Genomic DNA, 20,284 nt, shown 5'->3' on the forward strand with positions numbered 1-20,284 from the left:
AGTCCCGCCCGCTTAAAAATAGTAGCCTGCAGTAGAAGGGAGCGCTTTGTTAATCATGAACTTCGACCAGGGCGAAATTCCACTCTGGCACCTCGGGTTATCTTTACTGACTTCTCAGTCAAGTGCCCCACTTCTATATCGCCTTGCCGGAGCCAGTGGCCTAGCCCCCGGTGCGAGATCCTAAATCTAATCTATAGTCAGCTAATTAGTGGTAACTTGATAGACTACATAAAATCTAATAATAAAAATAATACTGTAATATAATTCACATGTGTGTACGCCAAATCCGGACTACAGTATCCCCGATCTCAGTCCCCCATGCCGTGCCGTTGCTCCACATTGGTTTCCAGATGGTTCCATGGTTCGGAATTGGAGTTCCAGTCGATCGATCAAGGCTTACAGTGTTTGGGGGGATTCACAGATCTTGATGCTTCCAAGTCATAAGGCGCCCACCTTCAAGACATCAAAGACACAAAGAACAAATTCCCGGGGATTTCAACAATAAGGACTACAATTCCAACCTTCTGAGTGAGCCAGACGGGAAGCGGCCAGACTTGCTTCTTCTTAATTAGCACGAGATACAAGTGACGGAGGGTCCAGGTTCGTCCAGAAAATCGATATTGAACGAGGAAGAGAGTTACGAGAGGGGAAGCCAACGTTTTGGAGGCGGCCGCCAAGGTTTGCACCGAGTTGGCACAAGGTTCTGATTCGGAAAGAAACTCACCTCCGTTCCATCTCTGTCAAAATGATGCTCTCAGGTCCGTACTCGGAACCGCCTTTGTCTTCAAAAAACCTGACAGCCCAGTTCTGAAACAAGAACTGTAATCATGGTGGCGTCCGCGATGTCAATCATGTAGACACTACATGCGTCAAATGTGAAAATTTGATATTCATCGACCTCATTCCAAGTTTTTCATGACATACTCGATCATTTTCAGGGCCTGTTCTTCGTATGAGTGATCATGTCTACTGCAAGCCAAACGTTGGAGCGAATCCTCGCAATGATGGCTCTGGACCAGATATGGGCATTTTCGACGCCATTATGTACAGGTGGAGGTGATGAGTTTTTCTTTTGCTAAAGTGAATTGCTATTGGTCATTTCCACTACTCGAGCTCGTGAATTTCAGGCTGTCTGGTTCTGGGGCTGTTCATTTCCTCGGACGAACTCGAGGATGAGAACAAGCAACATCATGGTAGCAATAACGTCGATGAACGTCGCTGTTTTCTAATCCTCACCTCTCCATTTTCCAACTACTTCCTCTGCGAGGAATGCTCTATGCTGTTACGAATCATTTGATGTTAATATCGTTCTCGTGCGTTTTGCCTGTAGTGCAATAATGGGCTCTAAATGGGGGTGGAACGAAAGGAAATAATTGGATATGACAAGTACTCCGGGTTGGGGGACACACGTGTGAATAATTGCACAGTTTTAATTTTTAATTATTTTATTTGATTTAGTTAATTAGTTGGCATTAATTTTGCGGACATTAGATTAGATCTAGGATCTAGCGCCTCGAGCTACTGTAGTAGCTCCGGCTGGGCGATATATACCTTAGCCCTCTGACCACCAAGTCAGTAAAGGTAACCCGAGTTGCCGGAGTTAGATCTGGCCTTCGTCGAAGACCGCTTCCGTTCACGCGACGCGCTTCACTTCTACGCTGCTAACGACATCCTCTATTGCTCGGGGTCCCATTCCTTTTTCGTATCCTTTTACCTTTTCTATCTCTAATTCCTATCCTCTTCTATCTCTACCTCTATTTTTCTCTTAATTGTGTTGGTTCCATTGGAGTCGGTCGCGACAGATCCGGTGTTGGTGTTTTGCCATCCGGCTGCACGTAGGTCGTAGCGCTGCTACAGTGTCCTTTTCCGTCGGAAGGCTGTTGTAACGACGCCTCCGTCGAAGGTCTTACTGTATAAGACAGAGTTGGTACCACCTACCGCGATCGCGATCGCGCTGGTGAGGGTGTTTTTAGCCATCGCGCAACACGTCGGTAGTAGCGTTGCTACACGGGTACGATCCGGTCCGGTAGTGCTGAACAAGCCCCGTCGGAGTTGAGCTACCATGGGCCGCAAGCCCACACAAGGGGAAAGGGAGTCTTGAACGCTCCGTAGCGCGTGCCATCGGCAGTGGTTGCTTCTGGTGCTGTTTTTCTTCTTTTTGTTTGACCGTCGGACTGTGTTCGCGGCCTGCTAGGCATATTGCACTACAAAACTGGTCTCCCGACCTAGAATTTTCTACAGGAGACCCGACCTAGAATTGTGTCGACGACAGTCTCGGTCTGGAGACGAACTACAAAAGTGGTCTCGGTGACGTAAGTTTATTTGACATATTGTAGTGTTCTCTTTTTTGTTTTGTTTAAGTTCGTTCATTTGTGACGGACCATGTCGATAATCGCCCCCGGAGACGTCGGTCCCGGGGCGAGCCGAAGCGGATCGGCAAGGGCGTCAAGGATCCCGCGAGGTCCTCGCATCCGAAGCCAGGCCAATACGGCCAGGGATCCCGAAGGTCAAGAATCCCCGACGGGGATTGAAGCCGACAAGGATAACCTGGAAACCAGGTTACAGAAGATGATTGGCAAAATTCGCCAGGAGACGAAGAAGGATCTCGAGGCTGAATTAGCCCTCGTGCACAAGCAACTGGAGTTGCAAACCTCCGAGTTCCACGCCGCGTTGGAAGAGCTGACAGCTTGCGTGGTTCCCGTCGAGAATTCGCTAACCAATGGGACCAAGGGCCGAGAGCGGGAGGTATTCGAATCACTGCAGCTCGCCGCCAAGGAAGCGCGGCGAGACGCGAATCAAGCCCTGGAGACTCTGGCCAAAACAAGGGGCAGCATCGATGAAAAATTTGACAGCGCCGCGCGCCGCCTCAAGGACCTTGAGGAGGCTGCGGGCCGGTCAGGACTAAGGTTAGAGGAAGGGCCGCTCTCCTGCGAAGAAAGGCCTGAAGACCGAACGAAGAGGGACAAGTTTGTCCGAATTAGGGACTCCAAAATGAGAAGTTCCAAGACGGCCAAAGGCCGAAAGAAGAAAGGCCACTGCAGTGAGGACCGTGAAAATTTCGACTCAAATTCGGAGTCGAATGGTTGAGAAGGAAATGGTGGCGACGGTTCGTCAAACCATTCAGGAAATTTCGACCGACGATCAGCAGAAGGAAATGGAATTTCTTCGAATAAGAAGAGCCACAAGAGAGGCGGAATTACTTCGTCCGCCTCGCGAAGGGATATGGACGCGGAGCCAGAAGATATCGCGACGCGACGCAGCCCGCGATGGGAGGAGTTGGAGGAATTAAATCCGACCAACTACCTCTTCGAGAAGTTTCTTTCGTATCGGACGTACCGCTTGCGGAACCCGCAGACGTATTTGTCTAGCGCCCGGCGGTCCGCCGTGCGAAAAATAGAAGAGACATACCACGGAAGGTGAAGAGAGACAAAACGTTCACCGGCGATGATGGCGTATTGGTTCTGGATTTCTTTGCCAAGCTTGTTCAAGAATTCGACGCGCAAGAGATGAACGAAGGTCAAGCGATCCGCTTGTTGCCGGAGTTTCTCGGCGGAATAGCCCTAAGACAGTACACTTCTGTGTCACAGACGGCCGGAACCCACCATGGGAAAATTTCCGTCTCGCCGGAGGCTGTGCAGTGGTTGTTGCGAAGTTTCGCGACCGATGAGGCGATCCGCCAAGCCGTGCTCGCCTTGCGAGAAGTACATCAGAGACCGTCCGAAGACGAGATGGAATTCAATATCCGTCTGACGGACGCAAGCAATCGATGTGGAAACGTTTAATCGATGGAGGAACAAGTTACGATGTTTATTGAAGGGCTCGACGCGAGTATCAAGCCAATGGTGTCCCAATATCGTCAGGACAATAGGGACGTGTCTTTCCTAAGGCTGGTCAATTATGCGAAGGCGCATGGCTCGGCGAGCCGCGCCCAGGGAAAGAAGTCAAAAAGGGTCACCATGCAAGCGCCAGCGGCGCTGAGGAAGGGGAGCAAGCAGAATTCCCCGCATGACGCGCGAAAAATTCGGGGCGCTGCCCACCTGGCCGAGTCAATTTCTGGGTCAGAAGAAGTAAGCTCTCCTAACCCAAATGAGAATGGTTATGGAGGTGCGCTTATCGCCGAGGGCGATTTTATTGAATCATCGTAGGGAAACGGCTACGGAGAAGAAGACCCGAGCGGCGCGTCTACAGTAATGACGCGCCCGCTTACGGGAAGTGCGTATTTGGACGCCACGGATCCCGTGTTAGCGTTCCGAGGGCGCGGCCACACGCCGTCGCCGCGCATTCCGATGGAAGACAAGAGCACAACGTTCCGAAGGCCAGGTTGGATGGGAAGGCCGCAACCTCAAGGAAGGCCGCCGGCCCGTGGAGGACCGAGGCCGCAATATCCCGTCAAGAAGCACGGACTGGTGTGCTATCACTGCTACGGGAAGGGACACGCCGCGCCAACGTGCATTCTTTTCCTCCGGGAAATGCACCGAGTTTTGGGAAATTATGAGGCGTTGTCTGCGATGGAGAGATTGGGGATACTATCGACGAGTTATCTGAAAGTCAGGAATTGGTTCGATTCGCAGACGGCGAGCACGCCGAGTGCGTCCACGCCGAGGTCGAACCAACCCTTTAGAGGACCCGCCGCGGGGCCCGCGTCGTCGGACGTGAGAAGGAACCCGCCGCCGCAGGGAAACTAGAGAGGAGAATCTCGAAGGAGTCACGAGAGGTGCAGGTTCAACGTATTTCGTCCAGGACTCAGTCCCGTTCCCCGTGTCTAGCCAGAAGGGAAGGCCTCGACGAGGAGGTAGTTGAAATAGGGGGTAGGCCGAAGGAGCCGACTGTTGTCAAGAAAATTCTAAGTCGAGACAAGGATCGTCCGATGGATCAAATTTGTAGGCCCTGGTACAGGGTCAAGCGAAAAGAATGTCCTGAAAAGATCATGGTCCTCTCGCGAAAAAACTACAAAGTTTACGCGGATATTGGACCAACGGTCGGATTGATGAGTCGAGTGTTGTCCGTGTTGGACACAGGTGCCGGACCGAATTTGGTTCGAGGGTCGGAACTTCCGGCAGGAATGGAAATGTTGGTGTCCTACGGACCGACCCAAGACATTGGCGACGCGAACAATAGGCCACCTCGGACTCTCGGCACAATTAAAATGCCTGTAAGGCTTGGAAGATTTGTGGCCGCAGCCGAGTTTATTGTATGCGAAAAACTAGCAGTCCCACTAATTCTAGGCCCGTACTACTGTCACCGGTTTGTGGAAGCAATTTATCCAAGGAAGAAAACGCTTGAGTTGGCGGATTTCTCGGAGGTTCCCATAGTTAGGCGGTTCTCGACGAGAAAAGGGAAGAAGAATCTCGTTGCGGGCGAGGACGAGAATCATGGAAAGGGGGAGCGAATTTCCCGTAAGGTAAAAGTGGCAAGAGCCACGACTATCGAGCCAGGGACGCAACGCGTCGTGGAATGCACCTCGAAGAGGGCAGGCTTGGTTGTGGTTCAGCCGTACTCGTCGTTGTACGAAAGGCACGGGTTGACGTGCACGAATGGTGTCGTTCAGGTTGAGCCTGACAGGCCGTTTCGTTTACTCGTTGCGAATTTTAGGACGTACCCTGTCAGGGTGCAAAAAGGCCAAGTGGTGCCAGAATTATTACCGCACCCAAGGGCCGTGCTCGAGAGCAAAACCACCATTGGTCAAGTTCTCGGAATTCAAGAAAGGAAAAAGGAAAATTTCCTAATTCTACCAAGACGCCTAAGGGCGAGACAAGATGCGAACCGTCGGATCAAGCGCGCGAGGGCCAGCCAGAAGAACGGTCAAGTGGGCTCTGTGCGACGGCATCGTCGAAGCCGGAGCAGCGGATTTAGCCCCCACGGCCGGACGTGGAGGACCTCGACCTGAGCCACGTGCCGGAATGGCTGCGCGAGCGGTTCCGACGGATGTTGAAGAAATACTCAAAGATGTGGGATGGGACCCTTGGTGAAATTAATACCACGGTCCACCGGATCGAGCTGGTCCCGGAGACCAGGCCCCTCGCACAAGCTCCCTACCGAGCCGGTCCAAAGGCTCGGGAGGTCGAGGACGCAGAAGTACAGAAGATGTTAGAAGCAGGAGTCATCGAACCGGCGCAGTCAGAATGGGCGTTGCCGGTTTTATTAGTGCCCAAGCCGGACGGTTCAATGCGCTTTTGCGTAGACTACCGCAGGTTAAACGCGGTGACGGTGAAGGACACGTACCCTTTGCCGTGCATCGACGAGTGTCTGGACTCCCTTGGTGACACCAAGGTTTTCTCCGCGTTGGACGCGATCTCGGGGTACTGGCAGATACCAATCCCCGAAACGACGGCGACAAAACCGCATTTTCGTGTCCCTCAGGTTTGTACCGATTCTCAAGAATGCCCTTCGGGCTTACGAACGCGCCAGCGACGTTTCAGAGAGCCATGGATATCCTGCTCTCTCCGTTCCTCCGGAAATGCTGTCTGGTATATCTAGATGATGTCATCATCTTCAGCAAATCCTGGCGGAGCACGTCGTCCACGTTGACGAAATACTGTACGTATTGGAGAAGGCAGGTATGAAGCTCAAGCTTTGCAAGTGCGAATTTTCGTCGAAAAGATCAAGTACCTGGGCCATGTCGTTCGGCCAGGTACATTGGAAGTTGACGCCGCGCGAACAGCCGCATTGGAACAAGTGAGGTACCCCAAAACGCAGACAGAGCTCAGAAGCTTCCTGGGACTTTGCAATGTCTACCGCAGGTTCGTTCCGCATTACGCGAAAATCGCGCATCCGCTCAATCAACTATTGAAGAAGGGACAACCGGTCCAGTCGGAAGGATTCGACGAACCGTGCAAAAAAGCTTTTCATAAGCTCAAAGACGCTATCTTGGCGCCACCGGTGTTGGCGCTGCCGAAGAAGGACCTACCATACTCGGTAGATACCGATGCAAACGACTATCAAATCGGCGCTGCATTGTTTCAAACGCATCCGGATGCGCAACGTAAACCCATCGGGTTCTTTTCAAGAACGTTAGCCGCAGCCGAGAGAAACTACTCCGTATCAGAAAAAAATGTCTAGCGGTAATTTGGGCCGGACAGACTTTAAGACCATATCTATATGGCGGGCACTTCATCGTGCATACCGACCATGCCTCATTGACGTGGTTGATGAACGTAACCGACCCCAGCGGGAGATTAATCCGATGGAGGCTCCGCCTCTCGGAATTTGATTTCGAAATCAAGTACAAGAAGGACAAGGCTAACAGCCAAGCTGATGCCCTGTCAAGATTACGGACCGCAGGAGAAACCGTCGACGAAATCGACGACGAAATCCCATGCTTTATGGCCGAACCGGCCGAGGGTACAGTGGAGAACGAGGAAAGTTTTGACGCGATAGACGACATCCTCGCTCTTGAGGGAGGGACCACCCCTGATCGCCTCGATCAATTCCAAGCTGTCACTCCGGAGGAGCTCATTCGCGAGCAAGCCGTCGACCCCTTCTGCAACCGCATCAAGGAAGAAATGGACGCCGGAAAGGTGAGAACGTTCAGCATGGAGACCGAGGAACTCGAAGGAACTCTATGCCGTACCGCGGCGGAGTTTGTACAAGTGGTGATACCACAATCGTTAAGGGACCGCGTCCTAGGGTTGAGCCACTACACAAAATTGGCAGGCCACCCAGGAGGCAGGAAACTTTACAAGACATTGAGAAGATATTTCTACTGGCTTACGATGGCCCTAGACTGCTACGCAGTCGCGAAGAATTGCGTCGCATGTGCGCGGGAAAGGGTGAAGTTCAGAAGAAACACGAAGGAAATGAAGCTGTTCACGCCCAAAGCTCCGCTGGAGTTTGTCGCCATCGACATCCTCGGCGAGCTAATTACAACTAAACGAAGAAATCGGTATATTCTCGTGATCAGCGATCGATACTCGAAACTAGTACGAACCGTACCGTTGAAGAAGATATCAGCTGCGCACATCGCACAAGCCTTCGTTCACCATTGGGTATTCGTGTACGGACCGCCGGTCAAGCTGCTGTCCGACAATGGAACACAGTTCACGGCCCGGTTCTTTCAGAACTTCTGCCGAATTCTCGGCATACGCAATGTGTTCACGACTACGTACCACCCGCAAGCCAACGGCCAAGTTGAGAGGTTTAACCGCACGCTGACTTCCGCGTTGCGAAAATATGTTGGAGAGCATCCCAAGGACTGGGACCTATTTAGCGACGCTGTGACGTTCGCATACAACACGCAAGTTCATCGAACTACGAGCATCGCGCCCTTCGAGCTGGTGTTAGCTCTGGCGCCGAGAAGCATTGCGTTATAAACACAGCCAAGTTTGAAAGTATTTAGCTCGAATCGAGCGTACTACCTGAAATGGCAGTCGTCGTTGGAAAGCCTGATGAAAGGCGCTGATAAGAGCTTGCGGAAAGAACAAGCGCGCTACAAGCGAAACTTTGACGCAAGGCTCCGCAAGCCGAAGTATGACATCCCTTCAGGATCATACGTATTCCTTGGAAAGGAGCAAGGCACGGGCACCGAGCCGAAACCTAAGTTAGCACAAGTGGCTACGGGTCCGTATCAAGTGAAGGAGTCAACTGAGAATACGGTCGTCATTGCCATCGGCGACCAAGAAGAGCGCGTGTCGCGAGATAGAGTCGAATTAGCCCCAAGCGCGATGGACTATGCGCCGATAACTGGCCTACGTCAAGCGCTACAGTTCCTGGGAGAGCCCGAAAGGAACGAAGATGGACAGGTAATCGAGGACAAGGATCATCCTCACATACGCGCGCAGACGTTAGAGGACCAGGAGGATTTAGCTAGTCAAACGCCGTTAGCAGAGACATTACAAGACCTACAGGAGACCGTTGATTCAGACGAGCCGGAGGAGTTGGAGAATCTTCAGAATGGGGAAGAGGGTGACCTCGAACGCGAACAAGAAGTTGAGAACGCGCAGTACGTAATTGAAAAGATCATCGATCATGGTCACCAAGAAGAGGAATTAATTCTCAAGGTGAAATGGTATGGGTATAGCACAGAGGACGCGACATGGGAACCTATTGATCAATTACCCCACAGCGCGGTGGTCACATATTTCCGAAGGAAAATGCCACCCTTACCCGCGCAAGTCGCGCACGCCCAACCGGGATAGTCATCGTAAGTAGAATTAGTAGGTTAGAGACAACGGGGAAGTCGTAAATTCGAGAAAGGAACAGATACGCGAGGTTGGCACACGAGGAAAGTGAGAGCGAAGGGATTCACCCGCGACGCGTTTCTAGACGCACGTGTAATGACAACTGGTATCAGCGGTACGTCCTCGTGGAACCTCATTCAATCAAAAATACATTTTTTGGTTGCTGTGCTCCACAGCCGGCGACACCCATGTTCAGATCCGCTCTGCGGCAGAGTCGCGATTTGACCTTGCTCGACGAGGGAAAAGAGAGGCTCACATGGACCGTCAACGCGCTGGGTCCGCCGAGATCCCAAGCAACCGCACCGTCACATTCCCATATAGGGGATGCCCGCCCTCTACCTGCTAAGATCGGAAATCGTGCAAGAGACAAGCCGACGGCAACACCGAGGAAGACTATCATTGGGCATGATGGATACGGACGAACACACTCGCACGCATACGTTTCCTGCACCCGCGGCGGTATACTTACAAATTGATTACGATAACTTCCCTTTCTCTTTTCTGTTTCCTGTTCTTTTGTGTTTGTTTTTTGTTTCGTTTTCTTTTTATTTGATTTTCGTTTTTATTGTGATGGCAAGGACATGACCCCGCACAGTGGAGGTCGCTCAGCAACTCTACGAGGACCAAGAGAAGGATCAGAAGGAGGATACCCCTACGCGAAAGGGAAGGAGGCCCCCAACAACTAGAGGAAGAGATGGACTGGCCTGGATGAGGGGAAACGCAAAGGGGAGTCAAGGACGGCCATCGCGGTGACGTCAGAGAAAGCTGCAGTAACAAACGAAGTACCAGAAGTCTACCCGAGACAACCCGTCACCAATCATGGTCCACAGTGGTAGTTTACCTGACCGACGATCGTCATGACGCTTCCGTGCTCCCTCCGTGCAGTGCTACTGGACAGTATGGGCGAATCACAACCAGGATATAGCCGAACGCAAGGAAGGAACGGGCGACACGGACAAAGGGGACGGCTTCGCGGATTGGCCTTCAAGCAGTTTGAGCCAACGATAAGCGAGAGATGTTTTTACGCGGCGTGAGGACCCGCAAACTGAGGAAAGATGCAGGAAATTCAAGGACGTAGGCTGAAAAAAATATGGAGGTGAGCTGAGTCGGGAGAACCCCCGCAGATGACCGGACCGGTGTGCAACGCCACGCTAGGCAATGGGAACTCCTGCAGAGCCCCGGATGAGGTAATGAGTCTACTGGCACACACACGAGCAGCACTGACGCGTGTAGGCGACATGACGTTTGGATCGCTAATGCGCCCTCATCAGAGCTGAGTTACACAGAAAGATCAGAAGTACAGTTCGTCAAAGAAGAGACAGACGGAGGGGCGTTCCGAAGTCAGAACGGAAGAAGAAGCATCACTGGGATTTTTAATCAAATTTAATGAACACGTGTCGCGACGAGCGCACAAGATGCCGACTAATTTTTGGAAAAGTGCGAGACACACGCACAAGTACGGCCCGCGAGGTTGTGCACAGCACCCAAAGGCCTGATGGTAGGAGCTCACGGGAAGGATGGAATGCCAAGTTAGGAGTGACGTTTAAGGGATCCTTCGCATGACAGGAGACCCGACGCAACCGTGAGCTGGGAACCCCAAAAATTCGTCGAAGTTACAGTGCAAGTTCCCGAAATGCGCACGCGATCGGATCGCGAATACCGCGACGGCGACCACGCCCACCACCGCGCATCGGTTCCGATCGACAGTGATAACGTTTAACTCTTCCTCATCGAGGACTTACTCACCCATTTGTTCACAGTAATCCCTCCTCAGAAAATTTTGGTTGTACCGTTTCGTTCCGCCTTTTCCTTGTGTTTTTGTTTTTTTGTTTTGTTTCGCTGATGCGACGCAGAGAACAAGAACCCCACACCGCGGATAACGACGAATAAGTTTTGTGACACACGCAGACCGACGATCCAAGACTAATTACGAACTGCGACTCGACAATCGAAGTCAAGTGATCACTTGGTGTGTCACACCGAGAGGGAGGGCGAGTTGCTTTGTTTTGTTTTCCGTCGCACAGGGACGACAAGTCACAAGAGTTCGTCCACCCGCCATAAAGACAGTGCTGTAAATGGAGACGGAAAAGAGCCCGAAGGACCAAAGCTAACTCGATAACCGAGACCATGCTCGTAATGAGAACTTGTTCCCACTACGGGGCTAAACTTTCTGTGTGTTAAATCGAGAGTCAGAACACGCATATCGGCGGCGAGGAGAATGATGATGGCCGGCGGCGAGTCACAGTCCCGCGCCACGCTTCGTTTTTCTTTGTTGAGTCATTCGTCATCAATCCTTTCCTTTTATAGCTCATCAGAAATTCGTCTCAGGTGAGAAGTGGATCAGAACCAAAGTACAACGTCAGAGGAGGATTAAGGCATTTCATTACGACAGAACGCATACGTGTCTACTCGCGAGGCGATGGTATCGGAGCATGTCCACCGTTGGTGGTAACCCTTCCATTATTTTTTGTTTTTGTTGTTGTTGTGGGATCACCCCCGAGGAGTTGAAGTGCAAGAAGAAAAAGGGGCTGCAAAAATTCCCCAGCAGGGAGGAGTGTTCAGACATGGATCATCCAGATCGGAGAGAACGAAATTGAGATCGAGTGAGACAACACACCGAACCGGTGACACATGGGAAAGTAGATCCCCTATCAAGGAACCGAGCCTGCTCCTCTACGAGGGTGCACCACAAAGAACGGACGGGAGCCTACAGCGAAGGGGACACGGACAAGAAAAATGGAAGAGGACAACCGCGCTCCCCTCCACCTCGGCGAACTAGGTGAAACGAGAGGAAAAGCTGATGACTACCAAGAAGACGTGACAAGCTGTTGCTCGCGGAAGCTCACGGGAAGGAAGGGCCCACCTGCAGGACAGGTGGGCAGGATGGTCAACGTCGCACAGGCCCCATTGGGGGCTCGATGCAGATCGAAGACGACGATCAATTTTGCACCTCCCATCCCCAAGGAGAAAAGAAAGATGGCACGGGAAGCAGAAGAAAAATATATATACGCACGACGTCACCAGCAAACAAAAAATGGGCTTTCCGAAGGAAATAGGAGGTTCACTTGGGGTAGAAAAAAAGTATGAACTCTTTAGCTCAACACACGACAAAGGGGTAGGGTGATTACCGAGAGGCTGGAAAAGGTATGCGGAAGCCTCAGTGGCGAAAATCTTTCATGATTTTTTCTAGGGACGTCAATGCTGGACATAGTAATGTGTCACGCACGGGCGAGAGGACAAGCCATTTTTCGGCTTGATCCATGACCGATCCGCTCCGCGAGAGCAGGTCAAGGGAGTTTCGAGGAAGCACTCCAAGCTTCCTAAAAGACCACTGTCTCCATGACTCAAGTACATGCAGACAGACCGCTTGAGGCGAAGTCGTCCGAAAAATCGGACCGCTTCAGGGACGCAAGGGGAGCCAGTAGTTCTTCGATGAGGGAGCTGAACGGACGAAGGAGCAACTGAGGTTGCGAACATGGGTGATGTATTGGGGACGACTAAGGGCGTCCAGGGGAACTGAGCCGAACCGGCAACTACAGCAGAGAAGAGTTGTAGGGAGTTGTGGTATAGATGCTCATTGTCAGAATGACAGTTTTCGAGGGATTAGGAAACCGAGGGCTGCTCAATGCACGGAAAAGAGGATGAAATCGAGGAATGAAGATGAGGGAAGTCGCAGGGGACGTCTACAGTGGAGTCAGGGCACGGACCAGAGGACGAGGGAGCCAGGGACTCCGCTCTTCAGGGGGGAACCCTCGGGCTCCGAAATAGCTTGACCGGAGACGGACGGCGGGACCATCAGAAAAAAATGCAAAAGAGGAGGAAGTCGGTAAAAAGAGGGGTACGACCGCAATGACGGTACGCAGAAAAAAGGAGGAGGAAGTCGAAAATAACAGGGGATACGCAGGTGGTTTCTTTTTATCGCCCAAAGTTCGTACGATAAAGTCGCTAGTCGACTGTCATGCGGGTAGGATGGGAAAAGAAGGACAAGTCGCAAGGAAGTGCTGTGGCCGCCGTCTCAACGAGACTATGTCCCAACTGATTTTCCCTTTGGAAGGGAGGTGACAAGCCGAGCTAGAACTCGCAAGTCGTCCAGGGACGCCCCCTGGAGAGCTTCTCCCTCCACACCATGAGCCATGAGAAGGCGATGGTAAACGGCAGCAGTAGAGGTATTTTCTTTGGGAATTTTAGACGATGGAGGAACCGAGGTAGGGGCGAGGAGCGGACCCTCAGGTGAAGGGGAAGCCGGACGTGGGGTAGCATCCCCGTTCGACGGAGGTGCTCCTGGGATTGAAATGGTTTCCGTCGAGCAGCTCGCAGGAGGAAGCTCGACGCGCAGAGGAGCCTGAGAATGGGTCAAGCCCACGGGTGCCGTACATGACGGCAATGGCAAGGTCGGCGTGGCAGTGACGAGCTGCCCCTCGCGTGAAAGAGAATCCGGAAGTGAGGTTGGATTCACGTCCGAGAAAGAGACGACTCGAAGCGACAAGGTTTCCGCCGAGCTCGTGGGAAGAAGTACGACGCACACAGGGGCCTCAGACGCGAAGGGACGGACCGGTGCAGGAAGAGGGGAACTTGGAGCAGGAGGTCGAGAGCACATCTCAGGCTCTCGAGGATCCACGTTCACAACAGTGACCGCGTTGGGGATTGGTGGTTGATTTCAGAAACGGCGGCTCATCTGGGCCTCCCAGGCAGAAGAGAGGGAGGAGGACCAGGGGTTGATCCACACGTAGCCGCCGGCAGCTGGATGATTTCTACCAGGGGAAAGAGAGGGTCGCTGGCGTGAAAAAAAGAGACGAATTTTGTGGAGGAATGCAATCCCACGCTACCGTCTCGATCAGGTCGAGGAGGGCGTCGGCCATTGGAATCTCGATCCGAGCGAGCACAGCGTCCATGAAGCGCAGGGATAGGGAAGAGCGACCGCACGGGGAGGAGTGACGTAGGATGGAGGTGGGTATTGCGATGCGGGTGCGCCAATCAAAGGTGTGAATGGCCTGCAAAGGGAGGTTACCGGGCAACATGCCCGCGTCGTCGGCAAAATTATTTTCGATGCCTTCAAAGTCGCGGATGCCTACAGAGGAGAACCATTTAGCAGAAGCGAACAGGGATGCGTTATCGCGCATGGTTTTGTTCTGCAGCTCCTCGAGCGAAGGATGACGGCGGGCTACCGAAGAGGAATGGTAGCCCGGATGGAAGGCCGGTTCGGTAGGGTTGGTAACAGGGGATAGACGGAGTATGGAAGGAAGACTCCGGGGCACTTCGGACTTGCGAGAAAAGCCCACACCCGGACGTTTACGAGTGGCACTATCGTCCGAGTGTTCCGACGGAGAAGCAAGCATGGTATTTTCGTCTTACCCTTGCCAGAACGCCGCCCAGAGTGATTGACGGTTGGGAAACACGGTACGGGACGGCAGGAGATTATACGATGGCTTGGCGCTGTACAAGGGCGCTCAGAAGGGGGATATGTAGTGCAATAATGGGCTCTACATGGGGGTGGAACGAAAGGAAAATAATTGGATATGACAAGTAGTCCGGGTTGGGGGACACACGTGTGAATAATTGCACAGTTTAAGTTTTAATTATTTTTTTTGTTAATTAGTTAGCATTCATTTTGCTGACATTAGATTAGATCTAGGATCTAGCGCCGCGAGCTACTGTAGTGGCTCCGGCTGGGCGATATATACCTTAGCCCTCTGACCACCAAGTCAGTAAAGGTAACCCGAGTCGCCGGAGTTATATCGCGCCTTCGTCGAAGACCGCTTCCGTTCACGCGACGCGCTTCACTTCTACGCTGCTAACGACATCCTCTATTGCTCGGGGTCCCATTCCTTTTTCGTATCCTTTTACCTTTTCTATCTCTAATTCCTATCCTCTTCTATCTCTACCTCTATTTTTCCCTTAATTGTGTTCGTTCCATTGGAGTCGGTCGCGACAGATCCGGTGTTGGTGTTTTGCCATCCGGCTGCACGTAGGTCGTAGCGCTGCTACAGTGTCCTTTTCCGTCGGAAGGCTGTTGTAACGACGCCTCCGTCGAAGGTCTTACTGTATAAGACAGAGTTGGTATCACCTACCGTGATCGCGATCGCGCTGGTGAGGGTGTTTTTAGCCATCCGGCAACACGTCGGTAGTAGCGTTGCTACACGGGTACGATCCCGTCGGGTAGTGCTGAACAAGCCCCGTCGGAGTTGAGCTACCATGGGCCGCAAGCCCACACAAGGGGAAAGGGAGTCTTGAACGCTCCGTAGCGCGTGCCATCGGCAGTGGTTGTTTCTGGTGCTGTTTTTCTTCTTTTTGTTTGACTGTCTGTCTGACTGTTTTCGCGGCCTGCCAGGCACATTGCACTACATTGCCCCCGTACCAACCCACTCGTTCTCATCACTCCTGAATGAACCCCTTTGCAGTGCCTGCGTCACACCCTCATCCTGACCATACTGTTGGTGGCGCACGTTTTTTTCTCTCTCCCTGTGACAAGTCATTTCCGTGTGTCTCCAAAAGGCATATACAACGGACGAGGCTGGACAGCTGATATATTGATAAATGTAGTGCAATGCGCCTGTCAGGCAGAGACCGCGGTGCGATGGTCCAGCAAAAACAACAACAGCAACAAAAAGAACAACTGCCGACGGCACAGCGCTACGGAGTGTCTGACTCTCCCTTCTCCGTTGAAACGAGCTTGCGACTCGTAGTAGCTCAGATCCCTGATAGGGGGGCACAGAGAAACGGCCCGGCCCGGGATCGTTGTGGTAGAGACTTGCGAAGAGAACTTCTCGACGAGTGTAGGGTGGGGCGTGTACGTAGGTACCCCGGTTCCACTGGGTTGTAAGGCTAATGCTGGTTGAGTTTCTTCGACACCTTGTGACGCGACAAAGCCTTCGACGGGGGCGTCGCAACGCAGCCCGACGAGATGAAATGAAAGTAGCAGAGCTACGCCAACTGTGCCGCCCGATGGCCCCAAACACCTTCACCGGTTCGGTTGCAGCCGACTCGGCTGGTGCCATCGGCCTCGGAGGCGGATGGCACCAACACTGGCTTGTACACACGACAAAGCACTTCGAGGGAGACGTCGTCGCAACAGTGTCCGTCGGGAAATAGGTCACAGTAGCAGCGCTACGTCAACTCTGCCGCCCGATGGCCAAGACACCTACGCCGGTTCGGTCGCAACCAATACTGATGGTACTAACACAAGATAAGGGAAATAGGTAGATTTAGAGATAGAAAAGGATAGGGAAATAAAGTAAAAGGAAAGGGAACCCCCGAGCGCAAAGGATAAAGTAATCTGTAGAAAAAGGAAATGTCTTGTGAAAGACGGACTTCGACCAAGGCGATATCAGACTCTGGCAACTCGGGTTACCTTTACTGACTTGGTGGTCAGCGGGGTATGGTATATATCGCCCCGCCGGAGCCACTACAGTAGCTCGCGGCGCTAGGTCCTAGATCTAATCTAATGTCAGCAAATTTAATGCCAACTAATTAACTAAATAAAATAAAATAATTAAAAATTAAAACTGTGCAATTATTCACACATGTGTCCCCCAACCCGGACTACTTGTCATATCCAATTATTTTCCTTTCACTTCACCCCCCCGTAGAGCCCTGTATTGCACTACTATAAACGCCTTAAGGTAATCGTTCTCTTTCTTTACTCTTTTCAATTCCCGTACCATTTGCACAACCGTACTCGTAGTACGACTGACTGTGCCGTATAGCAAATAAATCAATCCACTCACTGTGAACGCCACGCTCAAGTCACAGTTTTCTCGAATGAAGTCAGAAAGGCCTCCCACTGTAGCGATGTCCTGTATGTAGAGAGTGAGCGTCCTTGGAGTTCATAAGTGATCCTCCCTACGACGCTTCTGCCGTACCGCCACCTTGATACGGCTTGAGTTCTTCGATAAATTAGTAACGTGCCCCCTCTCTACAGTGTTCTCCCGCTTAATGCAGACTGCGCTGACTCCATACCCTCGAAAGCGGCATACAAACCTTATCGAGCATGAATAAAGCGGCGCTCTACACATTGAATGACCAATATACTCCATAATGCATACGTGCATCCACAATCCCATTTGCAACATGTGTTCAATTATATTTTGAGCATATGTCTCCAACATGTATCGTATTTTTGAATTTTGAAATGCGAAGTATCAAGTTCGCCATCCAACTTGTACGCTTACATCTCCTAACTGAATCGCTGGCCCTCCTTGCGCCCCTTTCCCACTTTCTGTCCAATACAAACCCTCCCCCAGCGCTCACACAAAATGAGCTATGCACTTATTGTACACAAAAAGAAGCTCATAATTGCTGAACATCACCGTAGGTGTGAAAGAAAAGATCCCATCACTCAGAAGGCACTCACAGAACAGGAAAAAGCATGTCTCGGGCTTGCAAAAGACCCAAACCAAGCCGCTCTTTCTCGACGTCTTATGAAATCGTTGAAGAACACTGCTGGTCCCCCTAGTGCCTGTCGTGCACTGAGGGGGAAGGGGTGGGATCCCCCTCTGGCAGAGCGCGCGCGTTCGGGGGCGCGTGTAGGGGGTTCTCGGGAGACCACCCGTAAGGGACCGGTACGGGGCCGGGCGCGAAGCGCAGTAGGGAAAGTAAGGGAAAAAGAGGCAAAACAGAGCCCAGGAGGGGCGGAGCGGTAGGGACAGCTGTCGCGCGGAGAGCCGGGCGTGGCGGGACGACGCGCGCGGTAGAGACAGGAGGGAATCGGGACGTAGATGGCTCGCAGGGTACCGTCGTGGGACGGGGACCGACGCGAGGCTACGACTCCGTTCCAGAAACCCGAGTTGTAGACCCAAAGCTTCGTACGGATTTACTTAGGGTCGGACGTCGGCTATATACTAGCCGACGTCGGAGCTATAATTAATTAAACTAAAAGAAACTAAATTAAAACGACGGCGGCGACGACCGGAGAAACTCCCCTTGGGGAGGTATGACAACCACTACACGTGGGGGGGTGACACCTGGACACAGGGGCCTTGACGCCTGGTTACACGTGGCGCGTGGTACACGTGTGTCCCGGAGAAGGAGTCGTGCTGGCCGGGGACAGGTGTCCCCTGGGAAAAGGAAAAGGTGGGTCAGTGCACTACATAGCCCCCCGCTTAGAATAGAGCGTCCTCGCGAACCCTGGTTACGGCGACTGGTGGACCGCCGGTGGTCTGGCACGGGACATTGCCTTGTCCGGAATTATGAGGGGGGGGGCGGGCCCCTGCCAGCCGCGATGTCCACTTCTTCACGCCACGCGCACTTCTTCGTACCAGCACGCGTACCTGTCCGCCTGGACGAGCGCGATGTCCTCCGCTGCCCCCTTCCTCGCGCCAAAGAGCGCGGTGTTCTCCGATACCTGTCCTTCCTCGCGCCAACGAGCGCGGTGTTCTCCGATACCTGTCCTTCCTCGCGCCAACGAGCGCGGTGTTCTCCCACGCCCTTCCTCACGCCAACGAGCGCGGTTTTCCGCGGCCTCCGGGTCGTGGGGAATACGATGGTAACGGATACGCGAACGGCGCGGGGAGGGACACGGCCAGCGCACGCCCCCGGGGGGGCCGTGGTTCGAGCCCGGGTGGCCCCTTCGAGGACAGGTGTCCCGGCGGAGGGCAGGTGTCCCGTAACAGGGGGCGGCAGTCCGGGCCTTACATATGTACCGTAGCCCCCCCCTTATACTCGGGCGTCGCGAGCCCTGACTGTGGCGGTTCGTGTACCGCCGGGGGACTCGACGATCCCCCGCCAGCCATGATCGGGGGCGGAACGTAGGTGGCTGAGGGCAACGGTATTCGTGGGTCCCCCTGAAGTAGGTCGGCGCCCAGGGCCACACCGCAGCAGCTCACCTTCTGTGCCCCTTCCCCCCTTTCGTTTTGTGACAACTCCTCCTTTCGACGCGCGAACGCGGAGCCCACGATACGCAAGGTACGCCGTACCAGTCTCTTACCTTCGTGGCGCCGACGTGATAGAGGTCCGCGGCGGTGGCATCCCCGAGCGAACGCGTACCGTCCCGCCTCCCCGAGATGCACGCGCCGATGTACCCCCCCGGGGGAGTCTCGGCCCTCGAGGGCGAGCTGTGGCCCCGACCACGAGACTTATGGGGTCGGAACTTGTACGACGATGCGCTACTCTTCGAGCGAGCCCCTTTTATGGCGCCGGATGGTTTACGCGACGCGGAATTGATCCGTGCGTACGCGACGTCTACTGGGGAACTCCCTGGGGGTTTGAGCGTGGCAGCCGTCGGCTCTCGCGACTTCACGCGCCGCCTGGTCGTGGAGCCGGCTTTGTTACGTCCGGAATTCAGACGGGTGAACACGGAGACCCGTGTGGCCTTCGTGGAATTAATTCGCCAACGTATACGCCGTACCCCCTGTAACAGGCTCGTCCCTCGGGCTTGGAACCTGGACACCTGGGCGTATCGGGCGGATGGGGACCGGGGGTACGTTGCGAATCTGAAACGAATATTTGATGAACTCCGCATCCGGGAGGAAGAACCCTCGGTGGCCATGATGGCCTGGGACCGACCTCTGTTGCCGGAGGACTTCGCTCGATCCCCAGATCGGAGGCGCGACCCCGCGATGCATGCCAAGCTCAAGTTTGAGCGACGCATGCGTAATCGGATGGGGGTGTTCGTCGCATACGAATGGGTGGAGGTAAAGACATTCGAGCGGACGGTGTTGAGCACGCGGTATCCTGAGATACCGGCGTGGTTTGCGCAGTACGAAGTCGCTGCGGACTTCATTGCGGAAATTCCCCCGTGCGTGGTGTACTTTGGACTGAGTCTCACGGAGGACCCTCAGTCCGCACGCTGGATGGTTTTTCTCAGCGAGTGGCTCGCCTTAGTTGCGGGGCGGTTCTTGAAGTACGCCCACGAGGGGCGGTTATTCATCCTCCCGACCATGGTCGTGGAGTGGTTGCACCGGCTGGACTTGACGCGCATCCTGGGTAGCACAGAAGCACAGCGACAGTTACGGGTCCTCCTGGCTCTCCACGGGGACATCGACTGGTCGCGCGTCCCTTACGCTCAGGGCCATCACTTCGACAACCCCCGGAGCACGCACTACTCCCCTGGGAGACAGCATGACGCGGGCCGCCCGGACCGTGGGAACTGGGTTCGGCTCGAGAGCGGAACG

Source organism: Chondrus crispus, genomic scaffold (assembly GCF_000350225.1).
Source record: "Chondrus crispus Stackhouse genomic scaffold, scaffold_92, whole genome shotgun sequence".
NCBI lineage: Eukaryota > Rhodophyta > Florideophyceae > Gigartinales > Gigartinaceae > Chondrus > Chondrus crispus.